The following is a 16,979-nucleotide window of genomic DNA, read 5'->3' on the forward strand; positions in this document are numbered from 1 at the left end:
CATGTACACACCCACCGCTGCACAGGCACACACAAATCACAGAGTAAATTCCTGCAGCCTGACATCACGCCGCTGTCAGCGTGATGGAGGAGAGGAGAAATGCAGATCAAAAGAGATCAGAGAAAGGGAAGAGAGGGGAGGGAAAGATGTAGGAGCAGCAGTATGTTCTTTGGAGGATCTGCTGGTAGTCCGCAGCTTGGTGTACACACGAAATCATCACTTACTGTAAGTTTTAAGTATGGACTTTCATGTATGAGTTTGCAGACAGCTCCATTTCTCTGCCTTTTAAAAATCCCACTGGATAAACTCAGACATGCATGATGCATACAAGCCTTTTTTTCCTGATGAGCAGAGACAGAATGGTCACTTGTAGTGTTATTCCTATTCTTTTCGCACCTTTAAACCGGCATTGATAAAATTACTCTGTCTGATTTATGTAATTTTCCTTTTGCATCTGTATAAATGGTTACAGTTAGCATCCTAGCATTAGCAATAGTCTGATAAGAGAAATGATGGTTGGTGGATTTCTTTTGGCATTTTGTGCCTGAAATTAAGAACTAATGTGACATTTTGGTTTATTTGCCCTCTTGTTGAAAGGTATATGAGAATATTGGTACCACTGTTGATCTTATCTAGCTCTCAGCAAAATAAGTGAATATCCCAAAATATCAAACTATTATGGAGCTGGTACTTTGTGAAGTGGGTTGGCAGGAAATCTGTCACAACATCAGATTTTAAACTAAGATTCCAGAATTGTTTTGCTGCTGTGGTCTTTTTAAATTTTGTGAATTGTTCTACAGGAGCAGCCTTCCTCTCTCCATAACCCACACAGTCTGTGGCCCATGAAAAATTGATCACGTGGAGGGGGGAGCTGGTTTCCCTCGAGAGCAGGGTATGACAAATCAGGTTTAAAATGCTCATTTTCATCTCAGCGTGTATTGACTCGGAGCAACACTGAAGAGTCATGTATCATTATCAGAGGTGACTGTGTACAGTAGTAGGTGAGCTTCCGAAGCTGTGGTGAAGTAAAATCAGATCAGATGTTGCTCGTTTTTCACGCCGTTAAAAGCCCTGGTCAGCTGTGATGAATGTGAGGTCACATCCAGGTACGAGATTGTGTAATCAGATATCTGTTTTTACACGCATTGTAAGCTAATGTGCAGTTTACTCTATTTATTTGCACTGTCCTTTGCAGTAAATGTGCCACACATGCGTGCATATTGCATTAGTTATTCATGAAATCAATTATTCATCCATCATTATTTACACATTCCTGCCGATTAACGTCACAAGATCTTAATTTTCATCCACGCACATCCATAATTATGTGTAAGCGTGTATGCAAGACCATGAACTGAAAGAGCAAAAAAAATAAATAAAAAGACAGAAGTAAAAGCAAGTGAAATTTAATGTCAGTGATGATTAAACTACAAACTTCCAGAGCCAGAGGAGGTCAGAAAGCCCTGAGATTCAAAATCACCACTTTTCCTTTTGGCTCAGTGGGAGGTTCAAATTTATTTGGCAGGGCAGAGTGAAAACATCTTGAAATAAGCTTGATAAGAATATATACGAGTTCATGTGCTAGATTTTCTAGTTGTCATAGTGTGGGAGTTATTACAGTTATATACTGTAGAATTAACTGTGCTTTAGCTTTCAGAACCCATTAAGAAAACGGTGCCTAGATGTTTTAATAATATGCAGACAGATAAACTGTGCTTCTATGGTTTCCGTAGATATGTGCCTCTAGAGAGCACAAGGACAGTTTTAGATGAATACTTTTGAAAAAAAGTGTAGGTCCTCTTGAGAATGGTTTTTTCCATTGTAAAATGTAAATATAGTTGTAGTGTTTTTACTTGTATTGTTGCTCTTAAAGTGTTATTAACCAGTGTTAAATGCATCAGGAGAGCTAACAGCACCCAAAAAAATCACTGTCAGAGAGCAGCACGCTGTGCCGGAGGGGTTTCCGTCATCGAGCCAAAAAAACGAGTGAAATGTTTGCAAACAGTGCGGGTGTTGCCGCAGCAACAGGTAGCGATCAGCATTCAGGCCTCAAGGTCGAATGAGGTGCCATAAAACTGTCGGAGATGTTTCCTGCAAGCGTTAGCGCTGCTGGACTGCAAAGCAACAAGAGAAGCGGTTTGGGAATTCCTCTGCACTGAAGTCGTCCACAGCTCGAGTCAATCCTGCAAAACGGCCGAGGAGGAAGTCCCCGGAGACGATCAGGCAGACAAACAGAGATGTGTCAGCTCACATATAGGCACGCTGTTATTTAAAGCTGTAGGATATATGACAGTGAGTGGCTGCTACAGGGCTTATAGCTGTTAAAATGCCTGTCTGGTGAAAAAGAACACTGCTGCACATTTTTTACATCAAGGCCTCCTCTCTGCTAGATGATGCAATCCCAGGAAATCTTTGGACTGGCCAGAAACTGTAACAGTGTCAGCTTCGCACATTTCCCCTGCAAGCATGTCTCACAGACAGGGATCATTTTCAGTAACAGTATGGTTCCACTTCTAAATCTGATTATATGGAATAAGCTCATCACTTGGGGAGGGACAAACTTCCAATGATAATAAATCTCAGCGGCGTCTTCTGGAGGCAGAAAACACTGAATTTACCCATCCATGCAAGCAGTTGCCCTAAAATACTGTACTGTGCATTTCAGGGGGGATATCTGGTGTTTAGTTCTCACTTGCCATCAGTTCTAACAGGACCAATGAAAGTTTACTGCTACAGAAATGGCGTGTCTACACAATGAGCATTGGAGGAGCATGTGTTTTTCACCAGGGGGCGCCATCTTGCCATCAAAATTTGATCTTCAAAAGCCTCTGAAGTCAGCAGAGGTTTCTATGTGCGAATCTCAGTAAAACAACGAAAATATAATACATGTGAAGTGGCAGCAATAAAGGAAAAAAGACTTAATAATCTGAAGCAATTTAACTTTATTTACTTAATATTATATCTTATGTACTTTCTTTACTTGTTATTTTGAGCTATATAAATTAAACTGGTGTGATTTGAGATTAACCTTTTTACAGAGTGTGAACGACAGGCAATGAAACAAGGACTAGTGCATGAATACACAAACTTCCTCAGGATAAGAGGATATCAAACCTTGTGAGAAACAAAAGAAACGCTCATACAATCTGAGCCAAAACAAACTAATGAATCTGTTTATGATCCCTGATCTCATCAAGGTAACGTGACATGAAGTTGCTGACTTTAAGTACAATGTAGGTGATTTGTCCTCTGGGAAAAGGGAAGACAGAACATGGACTGGGACTTTACATTTGAGTTTTCAGTCTGGGAGAAAGGCCAAGTCTGATGCTGAACCATGAAATGTGGCCAAGCATACATGCACTTAGACTTACTTGTTGCATGAATGTGTAAATAAACACAAACACACACACACACACACACACACACACACACACACACACACACACACACACACACACACAGAGTCTGGTTGTTTTTCTGCACCAGTGTTGCCATGAGAATGTCTTTCTCGTGATCTCATGGCTGGCTCCAAATTTTGTATTTGACTGTGTGTGTGTGTGTGCGTGTGTGCACTTCTGTGCATGGGCATGTATAATATCTTTAACTGAGTAGGTCTTCACTGTGTATGAGATTTTTTTTTGTCCTACCTCGTGCCAAGGTCTTCCATTTAAAGTTGGTCAAAGTGATGAAAACAAAAACAGACAGAAGTACAGAAGTTCAGTGACCTCTCAACCAGAGCCGAGACCAGATGAGTTTTTAATGGGAGCAGTCATGCTGTTTTGATTCAAGCAGCAGCGCAACAGAACATGACGCACATGAAGTGAACCTCTTTCGCTCACTGTTGCTCTTTAGAGCCACAAAACTTGACTCTATGTTTAGCTCGGCCTCGATACATGTTCTAAACACGCCCAATATATTTAATATCCTGTATTGGCTTTCATGTCTTGGCAGGTGCTCCATGCTCAGTGTCATCAGACTGTAACCTTGTCTGTTTTGGAGCAGGTGATTATGAGAAAGAGAAGCCTGAGGACTAATGGGGTTTGAGTCGGTCTGTAGCTGCTGGGTGGTAATAATATCACCCCACTGCATGTCACACTGAACAAATCAGAAGTGAAGGGTCATCCAGTTCAGTGGCGGGCTGGCTGGTGGGTTTCAGACAGTGGCATGACTTGGCAAGGCTCGATACTATACTTTGAAGCTGCGCTAATCAATATTGTGTCATGTGTAATGTGAAAAAGGTGTTGAAGTGACAAACTGACAGAGACTTATCACCTGACTCTGCGCTTTGCTTCAGCTGTGCGGGGCTTTTTAGCACCTTTCAGCTCATTGTTTTGGTTTTACAGCCCACTAGCCTGGTAAGGCCCAGTCAGCGAGCTCATGCTTATTTGCTCTCGCAGATGGGTCAGCCCCCCTCCCATTCAGACAGATTTCCGATCACAACCATTTATATAAAGTCGGGTGTGGTTAATATGATGACTGACAGAGGAGCTGCCACTGACGTAGAGACCTGTTGATGTGTTGATTCTGCTATCGTGACAGTAGTATGTTCCCCCTTAAAGAAGAGCAAACAGCTGTAATTATAGGGTTTGTTTATAAGAAAAATGTGTTTGCTGTACTACCAGCAGGATTTAGTAAAAGTTTAGAAAGGTAGCTCTGCATTACGGTACACGTTTCATTGCTCTGATTAGTTATAGGTCTATCCAACTGTGTCCAGAGGCATTTTGGTCTCCAGCTGTTGAGAACGCCCCTTTTTAAATTGCAAATGAACTGAGATCCTTGAGACCCATTCGCAAATACAAAATACTTGACGTGTACATTTTTAGATTAATGGACCTTATGGAGGAAAAACTCTTGCATGCAAAACGTTTTTTTTCTGTCTTTACTATTTACCAGTTATATTGCATCTGACACTTCTTATGTTTTCACTACTAAAGTATCCCTTATGTAATATCCAGTGTCAGTGATCAGATTATATAACTTAGGTGACGTATCAAATGAAAATAACAAATTTTTTTGAACCTAAACCTGTGACGTGGCAGATAGGGGACAAGAGGAGCAGAAAATAAATTGTACCTTCTACACTGGTGACATGAAAAGCTCTGCAATCAGATAAAATGGAGCAACACGTAAAACAAATTATTCACATCACAACTGTGCAAAAGCTTCCAGCTGCTAAATTTGTTCCCTGTGAAGTTGAATTGTTCGAGCATGCCCCTGGTTTGCTGTTCAGTGATAGAAAGTGGTTTAATTTATGTTTGGACCACTTTCACCTTTAAATTTCAACAGATCGCATCCCCTCAATTAACAGCCGTCTTCCTGAATTTCTCTCGGCTAAGCAACATTTTAAAAGCATCCAGATCTCTTTCCCAATTTTAAAATCTGATCCTCTGTTCCTTCACCCGCTCCACGGCCTCTAAAGGGTCCTGTGTGCCCAGCATGACAGAGCAGACCCAGACGGATCCGATGGTAGTAAGGTGCGAATAGCTGAAATGATCTGTCACCACAAGGGCCACCAGGGACGAAGACAAATCACCTACAAGCCCCAACATCCTGACACTGTGATCCTCTCTGCTTTATCGCAGACACATACACACAGATAAACACACGCAGTTTCAGACAAAACCTGCTGAATCCCCCCTATCAGATCAAAATAATGTTTAGTTGTGGGTGAGTAACAGCAATATGAAGCCCTAAAACTTTGCTTTTTCAACAATGGTGTCACACTCATGGAAACACACTATCAGCTATTCATAGGAAGTGACACTTTCAGAACTATTACAAGCTACTTAAGTTGGACATGCTGGATTTTGAGGCATTTTTGCCAATAATGTAAATCATCTAGGTGCTTTACTGCAGGAATATTGAGCAGAAGAATTGATCTGGTGTTGATTCCAGGAGGTTTGGGGCTGATTACCAAAATATACTACTTTTGTTACTTTTCTATTTTTGTATTTTTACCAGTATCAGTACCACTTTTATACTGTTGTATTATACAGTATTTCATTTCTGTTTTGTTTTCTAGTTTCAAAGCAGGTATTTTGTCTATTTTTGAAATTTTGATTATATTTTCCCCCATTACCAAAAGGCAATTAAATCTTAAATTATTCTCGTTAACACATAAACAAGACTCTTACCAGATTAAACACATTGGACAGATATTTAATTTTTAACACAAGTACCTCCATTATTTTTTACTTTAGTATATGGCAGTGTTTTTAAAAGCTGGTATCTTCATTGGGACCCTTTGTTCTGTTCAGCCAGCAGAGGGCAGCGCTTTTTTATTTTTGGGAGTGGCGTTTTGGAGCTTTAAGAATGATGTGCAGTTTTATCAGTAATGTCTATGTTATTTTTTCCTGAATTGCAGGCACACCACATACACCTGTATTGTATAGTAAATTGGGAACCTAGAAATAAATAAACTAACATTTCCCACAGTTTTCTTCCAAAGTTGGACACTAATTTGCCATTCGCTTGTTTTGATACATTCGTCACATAGTCGGGGGCTTAGTTTTGCTGCTGTGCTTTTGTTTTATGTTTTCTTAATTACTTGAGTAATTTCTTTCTGTTATGGGAATGTGATGCGGGTGTGTTTTGCTCTTTACTGTATGTTAAATGCATCATTGTATCTGTGGCCTGCAGACAGCTTGTGTTGTAAATAACTATAAGGAACTGGATGTTTATGTCGTGTTTTTAGATCATCTTACTGTCGCAATTGAAAGAGAGCAATGGCTTTTTAATCAGTAACATAACTGCCACCAGGAATAATTTATCTGAATAATTACCTTGCGTGGCGTTTTGCTCGGATGAAAACATGCACATCCCTCTCATTTCATGCAGCAGACCCCACTGCTTTAAAGTAATGTGGACCCAAGATTTTGTGGTTTAGCCCCAGGACAGAGGACTGACAGCAGATTAGAGAGTCAAAGGGTTCATCAGCTGGTCAGCAAGCTGTCACTTTGTCTGTAGTAATTGCTTCTTTAGCTTTATGAGAAGTCATTTAAACGTGTTCATTTGTCTCACCACCTTTAGAAATTATTATATTTGAGTGTCTGTTCAGCTTTAATCTCTGGCCTTTCACTAATTGCAAAGCCACTCAAGCATTGACATAGATTACTAGCAATTATCTGGTCTCCCTCATTCAGTTTTCTATTATATTTTGTAAAAATAAAACCGAATGATGTGTAAGGTAAAAGAGCCTCTAGCTGAAAAACCAGGGATGGGGAAAGAAAAAAAAGAAAAAGAAACAAATAAACAACAAACCCCTCAAAAAAATGAAAAAAAATAGTCATCAGCAGGCACTCATTCATTCACCAGTACACTCCCAGTCTGTCCATCCATCTGTGTAGTGACAGAGGATTGACAGTAGAAGATTACTGGGTCATAGCATCCATCAGCTGGTCCACATGCTGTCACTTTGCCCTCAGCGCATACACACATACTGCCTCTTACTGAAAGATTAACTCTGTTGAACAGGTTGCCTTTTGAGTGTCAGTCAACCTACTACTGATTCATGTATTAGCTCAAAGCGTGTAATTCTATAGATAACATGAATTCAAGAATATAATCTGATTACTGTCTTTTATAGAATATAACCTTTTACATTTTACAGTGCTATAAAATGTTGCTTTTATTTTATATCATTGGAAGCTGAATATTTTGTTACTTTGGGCTGTTGAAAAAAAACTAAAGACCAATCAACCAATTAGTTAACAAACTAATTAAGAGAAAAGTACATTTATTGATAATTACAATAATTGTTAGTGGCAGCCCTGTTCGCATGCCAACATGCTAAACCAAGATGTAAACATTATACCTGCTGAGCAGCATGTTAGCATTGTCATTGTGAGCATGTAGGCATACATTTAAACCAGTAATAATATTTTTATGTACATCACATTTTGTGCCTGAGCTTGAGTTCAGATGATCACTGACGGTCACTCTCAGAGGCATGTGAGATCCTCAGAAGCAAAAAATATCAAGTCATAAATGAGGCAGAAATATTTTTGATATTCCTCATTATCTCCAGAGCTAATGACTTGTATGCCCTCCTTTTTTTTGCCTGTAATCCAAACTGTCCAGCAGTCGACACACCCCCGGGCTAAAATTAGAGGTCACCCAATCCCCTGCACCGTAGAAGTAAGGAGAAGGCAAAAACTGCCGAGTTGTGCTGGACCACATCCTGCTGAGGAACTGCACTGTTGTCTGCTGCATTCACCCTTCAGCGGGCCAAGGTTTCATTTATCAGGTGCTCCAGGTACTTTCCACAGTCAGCAGTGAAGCCTTGTAATTGAGATGCTGCATATTTTTCCTGTATTCCAAAATGAAGTACTTAAATAAACTTAAATGGGGGGAATTCAAAGCTGTCAGTTTAACAGTAGTTATGTGAGCACAGTGTTCAGAAGAGGCCTGAGTCTCTTCGCCTGCAGCCACGAACACATTTACGTCTTGAGAAAATGTGTCGTGCACATAATGTATGTGTATGAATTGTGTATTTTGTAGTCACATCTTTATGCATGTGCCTCTTTTGAATATCCCTGGATGACGTTTTTGTCTTTAAACTTTTGTTGTTCGTTGTATCATGTCTGAACAGATGATTTGCTCCCCTGGTCTATTTATTCTATTGTTTCATACATATTATACTTTGTAGTATAATATGCTTAATTTTGTAAGTGCAGACTCATCTTTGGTTCCTTTCATCCTTCCATCGGTTCCCCAGCAACCTCCTCGATAAGCTGTCCAATGAGTCACACCTTGGGCTATTTACAAGTCAAATGTCTCAGCTGTAATTACAGCATCGACTTTATGTCAGCGTATTGAGTCCCATTGTCTCCAGGACGATGCAAATCAATTAAGTGGGCTGTCTCTGATTTACAAACAAACAGGTAGATGTGGCATTTGTGCATCCACAAAGTCCTCAAGCATCTTCTTGGCATACGATGAAGATCTTATCTAGCAGCATATGAATTTCTCTAGAGGAAGTGTGGTGATTTCAATATTACCAACATAGGTCAGGGATTTTAACCCCCCACCCCACTGATAATGATAGCTCCAGTTTCCTGCTTCATCAGCTCATGACACCTGAAGCGGTAGGGATGGATTTCAATGACTTGGTAGATCGAGTCCTCACAAGCTCACCAATGTCATCTTACAGGTGATTTTGGTTGGGATATTAACTGGCATTCAGAAAGGAACATTTAAGTAGTTGGAAATGTGTTGAAAATTAAATCACTCTTAAATAATTGAGTTATTTATTTCATAATTCTATCATAGAACCAGCTCATATAATTTGCCAATGGCTGCAATGCATCAACTTACTGGGGGTCACTTTTTATCAGCCATCTCCTCCTGTAATATTAGTAAATCTGGTTTTAGACTGAAGCCTAATAGTAGAAAGAATTCCTGAATGAGTAGGACTATCAACTATTAACAAAGCATTGCCCTGGTACATTGTCTATAGCATAAGATAGAGTTTATCCCAAAGTAACCCCAACATGTGAAAGTCGAGGATAAAACTGCAGTTCTCTGGCTCTTTCTCTAGCTTTCTTAATATTCAGTTGCTGTGCTGCTTCCAAGCAGCAAACCAGCTTTTCTCAGTGAGCTGAGTCATGTTTTCGTTTTGAAAACATCAGTGTCCTGCGATTCTGTATTCTGGCTGAGTATCGGTGCATTGTTTTGTACCAAGTTAAAGCATGAGTCATTGCTGCAGAGTGTACGTCAACATCCTTCAAGTCAGCTACTTCACAATTATTGCAATTTTGCCAAGTGTTTTTGCACAGTAGAGAACAGTCGTGTTAGTCTTTGTATGTAGATTACGTAACGTATTGCGCATAAACGTCTCTGCAAACCCCCGAGTTAGGTAGAAAGAAAACAGCTAAAGAGATGATTGTTTTGAAATGAAAAGATGAGCTGCCCAAAGCCACAGTTCCTCCTTCACAACTTGGACACCAAACTCTGAGGCACTATTGTGGCTCTGGCCCACTGCACTGCTCATGAGTCATCCTTGCAGATGGGTGTAACGTGCCCCCCATCAACCTCATCGACACTATGGGACACCGTGGCCCTCGTCCCACACTGACACTGCAGCAGTGCTGCCAAACACACACTGTACAAATCATGCCCATTTAAGACAAACCTGAGTGGTGTCGTCCAGGCTAAAGTGAGTAAGTTAAGTAAGTAAGTTCACAGGGTGTGGCAGTGACATTTTTCGCCTCTGTAACACTCTTGTCCTGTCCTCTCCTCTGTCAGCATGCCTCACTTCTCTTAAATAAGAGGCAGCAGGGAAAATGTTAGTGGGTCATCAGAAAATAGCCCGATAATTGACCCTGTCATTTAGCAAATGCAAGAGTACCAGAGCCATGTTAAGCCCTCTGATGTCATTCGAGTCCATTTCTATAGCAACAGCAAACAGAGAGGGGAAACAATGGAGGCTTTAGCTCAAAGAGGAGTGTTTGCAGCGGGGTTCCTTGGTGTGTGTGTGTGTTTTTTTTTTTTCCCCGCGGTGCATATTTAGCACCAGGCTGCCACCTGTGTCGCTTTATCCAATCATGTTACATATGCCGAGAATTTCACAGCCAAAGCCGAGTCCCTGGTGGGAATATAATGCAGAAATAGCGGTGAGAAGTGAGATGGTACAGAGCTCTGTAAAGATTTTGTTTACGTAACGTATGGCTACAAAGCAAGCTAAACTAAGCTAAGCTAAACTGTACCCATGAAGAACAAGCTACTCTTTGCTTGGTTTCAAATTTAGCTTGTAGTATTAATATCTAGTGCAGTAGGAAGATAATAATAACATGCGACCTGTTGATACTTTACATTCTAACATTGTTACGTTAGATGACTTTACCCCTCATCGGAGATTTTGCCAACAGCTCCACAGAATTACATGATAATCTGTCTGACAGCGGCGTCGGACATCATCATCCACATGAGTTTCTGCTGCATGATGGAAACCGTTGACGCTGTCAAACAGCTCGCAGTGGAAACTTAGTTCAGTGGACCCTTGTTGTATATTTAACATAGAACATAGGCACTAAATAAAGTAAAGGTGATGACGCACCGACAAATCCAAGCAATGTAGATGACCAACAGTAATAGCATCAGGAAGTGAAAAAGACAGCCAGGGTTAAAAATCTATTCTGGTGGTAAATGTTTCTGATGGCCAGTTGTTTCTTTATAATTTGAGTTTCAGTGAGTCAGTCAGGTGCCATGCTGTGTTTCCAAAAGGTTTTTTGATGAGTAATATTGCAGTATGGACTGTTTTCCTTCCCATTAACTGTGAGTGTGATTGATTCTTTGTTGGAGGATTCAGTTTTGGAGACGCAAAGTATCATGTTATTGTCTCACCAGGACCTTGAGTTAGCAGTCTTAGATTGGCTTTTCCAAATATTAAAACCGCTGCTCTTATTTTCATGAGATTTTCAAGAAACTCGTTAAGTAAGTCTGACCTTCAAAGGCAGATCATACTTGCTTATAAGGCATCATCGTTTCCTGTCATTACAGCCGTGGCCGTCACAGACATGACGCAGGCTTGCACCATCTTCTTTCTAGTTGTGATGCAGAACAGTCTCACGAGGATCACAAAACCCTTTTTATTTGTTCTGCTTCTGATATTTTCCCTCTGGCTCTCCCTTTTTTTTTGTTTTTCTTTCACAGTGTGTAATGTGTCGTGTGGGGAATGACAAGAGTAAATCCAGAACCTCATTTCACACGTTAAAAAATTGATGCGAGAAGAACTGATTCTCCAAATTTACAAAAACGTTTCTCAGCTAAAAAACAATTTGGTTGTCCAACAAAGTTATTAAAATATGCAATGGATAAAAGTAAACTTCAAAGCTAGTGCATCTTTGTACCTTTTGCATTTTCACACATAAAATCAGAGCCTCCAGCTGTCAGCCCCCTGCTGGGGGTTTTTAATGCAGCGCAGGCAGCCATCCATCACTAATGCTTCATGGTGTACTGATGCACCACAAGCATTACTCACTTTTACACTTCCACAGAGATGAGCAGCGACTGTGTCTGCTGCAGCAAATCACACTAACCGCTCGGCCCAGCACAGGCTTAAAGTTATAGATGTGAATTATTCATGCACCTGAAGTCGAGTTGTTTCTGGAGTGATACACCAGGAGAAAAGGCTCTGCTGAAGTGAGGTGTCACTAGTGAAATGCAACAGAACAATAATGTGTGTTTTATCAAATGACACATTAAAGTGTAACATCCTGAGGAAACAGGTTGAGCTGACACTGATTTTTTTTGAAAACTATCCCTTTCTACACTTCAAAATAAAAGTGCTATTAGTCGTTCTTCCCAATATAGACGTTCCCCTTTTTATATCATCTGTCCCTGAGCCGCCTCTGTTTGTACGTCTTCAATTGCTCAAATGGGAACAGCTTCTGCGAAAGCACCATCCAGCTGATCTTTCAGTGCCCACCCCCCTGTACAAACTGATCTCAGCTGATTTATTTTGACTTCACTTGACAGCAGCAGGCTGCAGGTCAGGCTGTGAGGGATAGAGACTCATGTTGGACAACATTGGTGTTTCTCTCTTGGTATATATAGTGCTCTTTTCCCAGAGCCCTGAGCGGTTGGTATTCTGTGAGAGAAACAGGATCCCCGCGATTTAAACAAGTCACTGTTCCTGTAGCCAAACACCATGTGGCACCTCCATCCCCGCTCTTCTTGTACTGTTCGACCCCACTTCAGCCACTCACTGCTTCGACGCTACAACCGAACTAATCTACACTAAACTCAACTGAGCAAGCGAATCTTTTGGTCCGCTTGAAACATTTTGTCCGACCATGTCTGCAGGCAAAAGTGTTTCCTAAGCTGTTTCCTCAAAGGCATTCATACAGTCCACAGGCACTTTGTTTGAAGTGTAGGGAACCCTCGAGGTACCAAGTGGATTTTTTGACCACAGAGAAATATTCTTACAAGTGTGAACCACAATTCACGTCTGGGCTTCATGCTATTCAGCTGACTGACAGTTGGTGATTGTAGCAAGGCAAGAATGGCAGTGAATAAGATGATTGCTGGGAACCAAGTATGGATATAAAGAATGCATGATTTATTTAAACCTCAAGGACACACATAACAGAATAGATCTGAGGTTCAAAATCTTAACTGTAGATGTGAAGACAGTACAAACGTGCGTCATTCCTCCGGATTTAAACTAAATCAAGCCGGCGGCATCTGCATGATGATGTTTTTATTTGAAACTAAACAGCTTCACAAGTAAAAGTTATTCGGATTTAGTTTTTTGTAAATGAGCATTTAATAATATATAGTAGATAGTAAAAGTATTTGTCGACAAATGAAGTTACCGGTATATCTTTTTAAATATATATCATGTGTAGTGTTGGTTATATATTCAGTGGAGTTTGCAGCAGGTAAATTACAGTCTCTGCTACATGTCCTTGAAATTCCTCATCTCTTCCTTTTCTACAAATTAATTTTAAAGTTCAACTTAATACTTTCAATCATAAAATAACATTAGCTCCAGATAATTTAATGATTGCCAAATGGAAATGAGAGTATCTATTTTAAATGAACAATTTAGAATATGATGCAATTCATTACTCTGGTCGCAGCTCACACAGCTGATGTCATCCACTCAGGGAGAGACGGCTCAGGAATTCTGATTCCCTTGAACCAAGTTGCTTTACTTTATTGATTGCGTGACTTTTCTCTTGGCATCAGTGTTTTCAGGGTCCTGCTCAAGGACACTTCAGCCGGCCTTTTGTAGTCTCTTCATATTATGTGACTGGGTGCTGTGTAAAGATATGATGGGAGTATGAGAACAATAAGCTCTGTTAATCCAACCTTGAAGTATCAAAAATCAGTCAGTGTTTTATTTTCTAGGAAACTGCTTGAAACTTAGTCAAAATCCAGGAGGATGAAAAAAGAATTAAGGTCAAACCGCACGAGTCTTTGATCTGATTTTAAGGGCTAATCAAGAAGAGATTTGCTTCAACTCTTTCACACTCGCACTCTCATCCTGGCGTGGAATACACCACCAAGCTCTCCCCATTGATGATGAATTAAACGCCTTCAATAAAGCCTCCAAGTCGGGCCGTCTAATCCCACCTACAGCTGGTGAAGCTCAAGGTGCAAGGAGGGTTGCCTTCATGCGTGTCTTGTTTAATGATCTCTGCCCCTCTACCCTCAAACTGTCAATCATCCTGAAAGAGAAGGCGCGGCAAGGTGCTCCGCTGCAGAGAAAAGCTAAATATTATTAAGATATCATCATTTGCTGTAGTGCAGTGTGAAGTGTCTAACAGTGATGCGTCGACACAGATTGCATACTATTTGTCTTGAGTTGTTACTAGTTCAGTCAAAGAGTGTTTAAGGATTGCGTGCATCAGTGATCAAGATGTGATAAATGTTTATGTGGCTTCTCATTTTCTAGAAATCATATGAGCTTCATCTAGAACTGGATTAATCGTTTGCAAAGATTAGAAATGCATTCCCATCACATTTTACATTCATTGCCGCGAGCAACACATCTCATGAAACGGTCAAACTCCACGTCAACTCTCATGACCCTACAATCACCATTCAGCCTAAACTTGCTGATCAATCTGTTGGCCCGTCACCTCCTTGTTGTGTTACAGCAGATTAGCAGAGCCAGAAGGCCGTGGCTCTCCGTCCCGCTATCGTACGTGCTTAAACAGATTAACCTGTTACTTCTAGTCGCATGCCAAATCCCAAGCTGCATCTGGAGCGTGCTGGGGTGTCCTTCTGTCAGCCCAAATATTTACTCACAGGAGGGAGGTTTGTGGGAGTCTTAGGGGAAATGTTTCAACACCTGTTGATTTGTCTATTTAATGTCAGAAAAAAGACCAACTACTTCCCGAAGCCCAAGGTGACCTCTTCAGAATGCTTCTTTCTCTAAAAAGCAGCCCAAAATCTATGCTATAGCTATAAATGCAACCATAAGCTTTTATTCATAACCATAATGCATGCTGATGAGAGCCACGCTAATCCTCTTCTTGGTAACATCTTCCTTTTACTCTACTGTCCACACCATACCAACACGTCATCAAACTATAGATGCCAGCACAGGACATCCTGTCTGAGCACGAGATAATAGCTCTGGCATTTTTTTAAACCAGAGTGGAAAATAATAATAATAAGAAGAAGAATGTGTGTGTCTGAGTTAACAGCAGCTCAAGTGAAAATGCTTTATTGGCCTGACATTTGACTGTTGTCTCCCTCTGCCACTCCTCTCAGTATGTTTCCAAACTGAGACATGAGTGCAGGCCTGGTAATTCGACCCCCTCTCCTCCCTCAACCGTCCACCCTGCACTTAGATACTGTATGACACTGTTGAGGGTTCTCATGGACACGCTGCCCTTTAGAAATTCCCCGGCTGCAACCAGCGCGACCCATCAGGTAACGCCAGCGTGCGCTCGAGATAGTATCACCGCACAGGAGCGGATGAATTATCACCGCGGCTTTGATGTGGTGGGCAAATTGACAACGGGGCGCCTCACCACCTCCGGGGCGATATCGTGTTTTGCCCTCATCAGCAAATTGAATTGTAAAGCGTAGGTGATTTACTGCAAATAAAGGACAATTAAATCTCTATCACTGCAATCAAAATCAAATAGTTTAGATCTTTTGTCTCTTGGCCAAATGAATTCAATCCAATTAGATTAAATGAAGATCGGCAGACATCCCCTGACCCCCCAAGAGCCTCCGGTCGTCTCTCTCCTCTGCCCTCTAATCCCTATATCTGTCTGATTAGCAACAATCTTGCAGAAAAGCTGCCACAATGCAGATTAGGTCCCACTCTCAAAGTGTTCACTCAAGTTAGACATTTTCTGTGCATCTGTGATCTAAGCTTTTGTACATAACAATTAGCTGTATCTTTGCAGTATAATGAAAACTTTTTCATGAAATGCATTATTAATTAATAGCAGTATTCAAAACATTTATGATACCAGGCTACACAGCAGTGATTATTTTAAAAGAAATATTCCAAATCCATTGCATATATCATTTTGCATTTGCCAGGGATTTCACTATTATTCGATTTCTACATTGATCAGGAAATTGAGAGCCCCCGCACATTGGCATGCAACCCCTGCATTGACATATTTGCGAAGAGATGAATATTGTGTCAGTCAGGGTTTAAGCGCACACATGCCCTGACACACACTCACACACACACACACACACACACACAGCCCGTTCAAGCCAAGCTCCAGTCTTACCTCTCGCAGCGAAGCTTTAGCCCACTGTGCTGTTGTGCCTCTGCAGTGCCACTGGCTGTGCCTTCAGCCTGCCGGCTCAGATGAAGCGTTATCCTCAGTGTGAATTTTGCGCTCTGCTCTCCTTCCCGACAGTGAGTGTCCCTTTTCTCTCCTCCGTCGCGTCCTCAGCTGGCCTTGTACAATCCAGGTGGTCTGATAGGTGGAAGAGGAGAAGAGGAAGAGGAGCCTCTCCTGACAGACTGAGGGGAGCTGCTGCTGCTGTGTATGTATGTGTGTGTGTGTGTGTGTGTGTGTGTGTGTGTGTGTGTGTGTGTGTGAGATGATGTCTGTGGCTGGGGATTGTGAAGACAGACGGTGTGTGTGTGTGTGTGTGTGTGTGCGTGCGTGTGTGTGTGTGTGAGAGAGGGAGAGAGAGCAGAGGGGGAGACACAGGATCTGCCATGCAGATATCAGCCCTGTTGCAGTTAAATTTAAACCACCCTCCCTTCTGACACCTTGAGCCACGGCTGCCCTCCCTCTCCAGCATGCATGCACACACACATACACCCACGCGCGCACACACACACACACACACACACACACACACACACACACACACACACACACGGCTCTGACGGTACCATATGGCCCTTGACAGAAGACTGAGCCCTTGGGAGTCTGTGACTGTCCCTGACGAGAGAAAGAGTAAGGGGTGGGGGTGTCACATAACATGCTATATCTGAAACACAAATGTATCTGATGCGTGTGATTGCCTACGTGATGCATCAT

General features: G+C 41.4%; 1 protein-coding gene across 2 annotated transcripts in view; it reads right to left on the minus strand.

The window, feature by feature from the left end:
* Window positions 1–16,591, minus strand: part of filip1l (filamin A interacting protein 1-like) — a 63,783-nt gene extending 47,192 nt beyond the window's left edge. Inside the window, exon 1 of one of the 2 annotated variants that reach the window (XM_023420302.2) lies at window positions 16,212–16,591. The gene's annotated coding sequence lies outside the window, so the exon portion shown is untranslated. Of the gene's footprint in view, window positions 1–3,647; window positions 3,813–16,211 lie in introns of those variants that run through there. The other variant, XM_023420300.2, reaches the window with a different exon arrangement.
* Between the last annotated feature and the right edge of the window lie 388 nt (window positions 16,592–16,979).

The sequence above is a fragment of the Seriola lalandi genome, unplaced genomic scaffold, assembly GCF_002814215.2.
Source record: "Seriola lalandi dorsalis isolate HSWRI2012SDOR001 ecotype SW California unplaced genomic scaffold, Sedor1 jcf7180002054630, whole genome shotgun sequence".
NCBI classification, from domain to species: domain Eukaryota; kingdom Metazoa; phylum Chordata; class Actinopteri; order Carangiformes; family Carangidae; genus Seriola; species Seriola lalandi.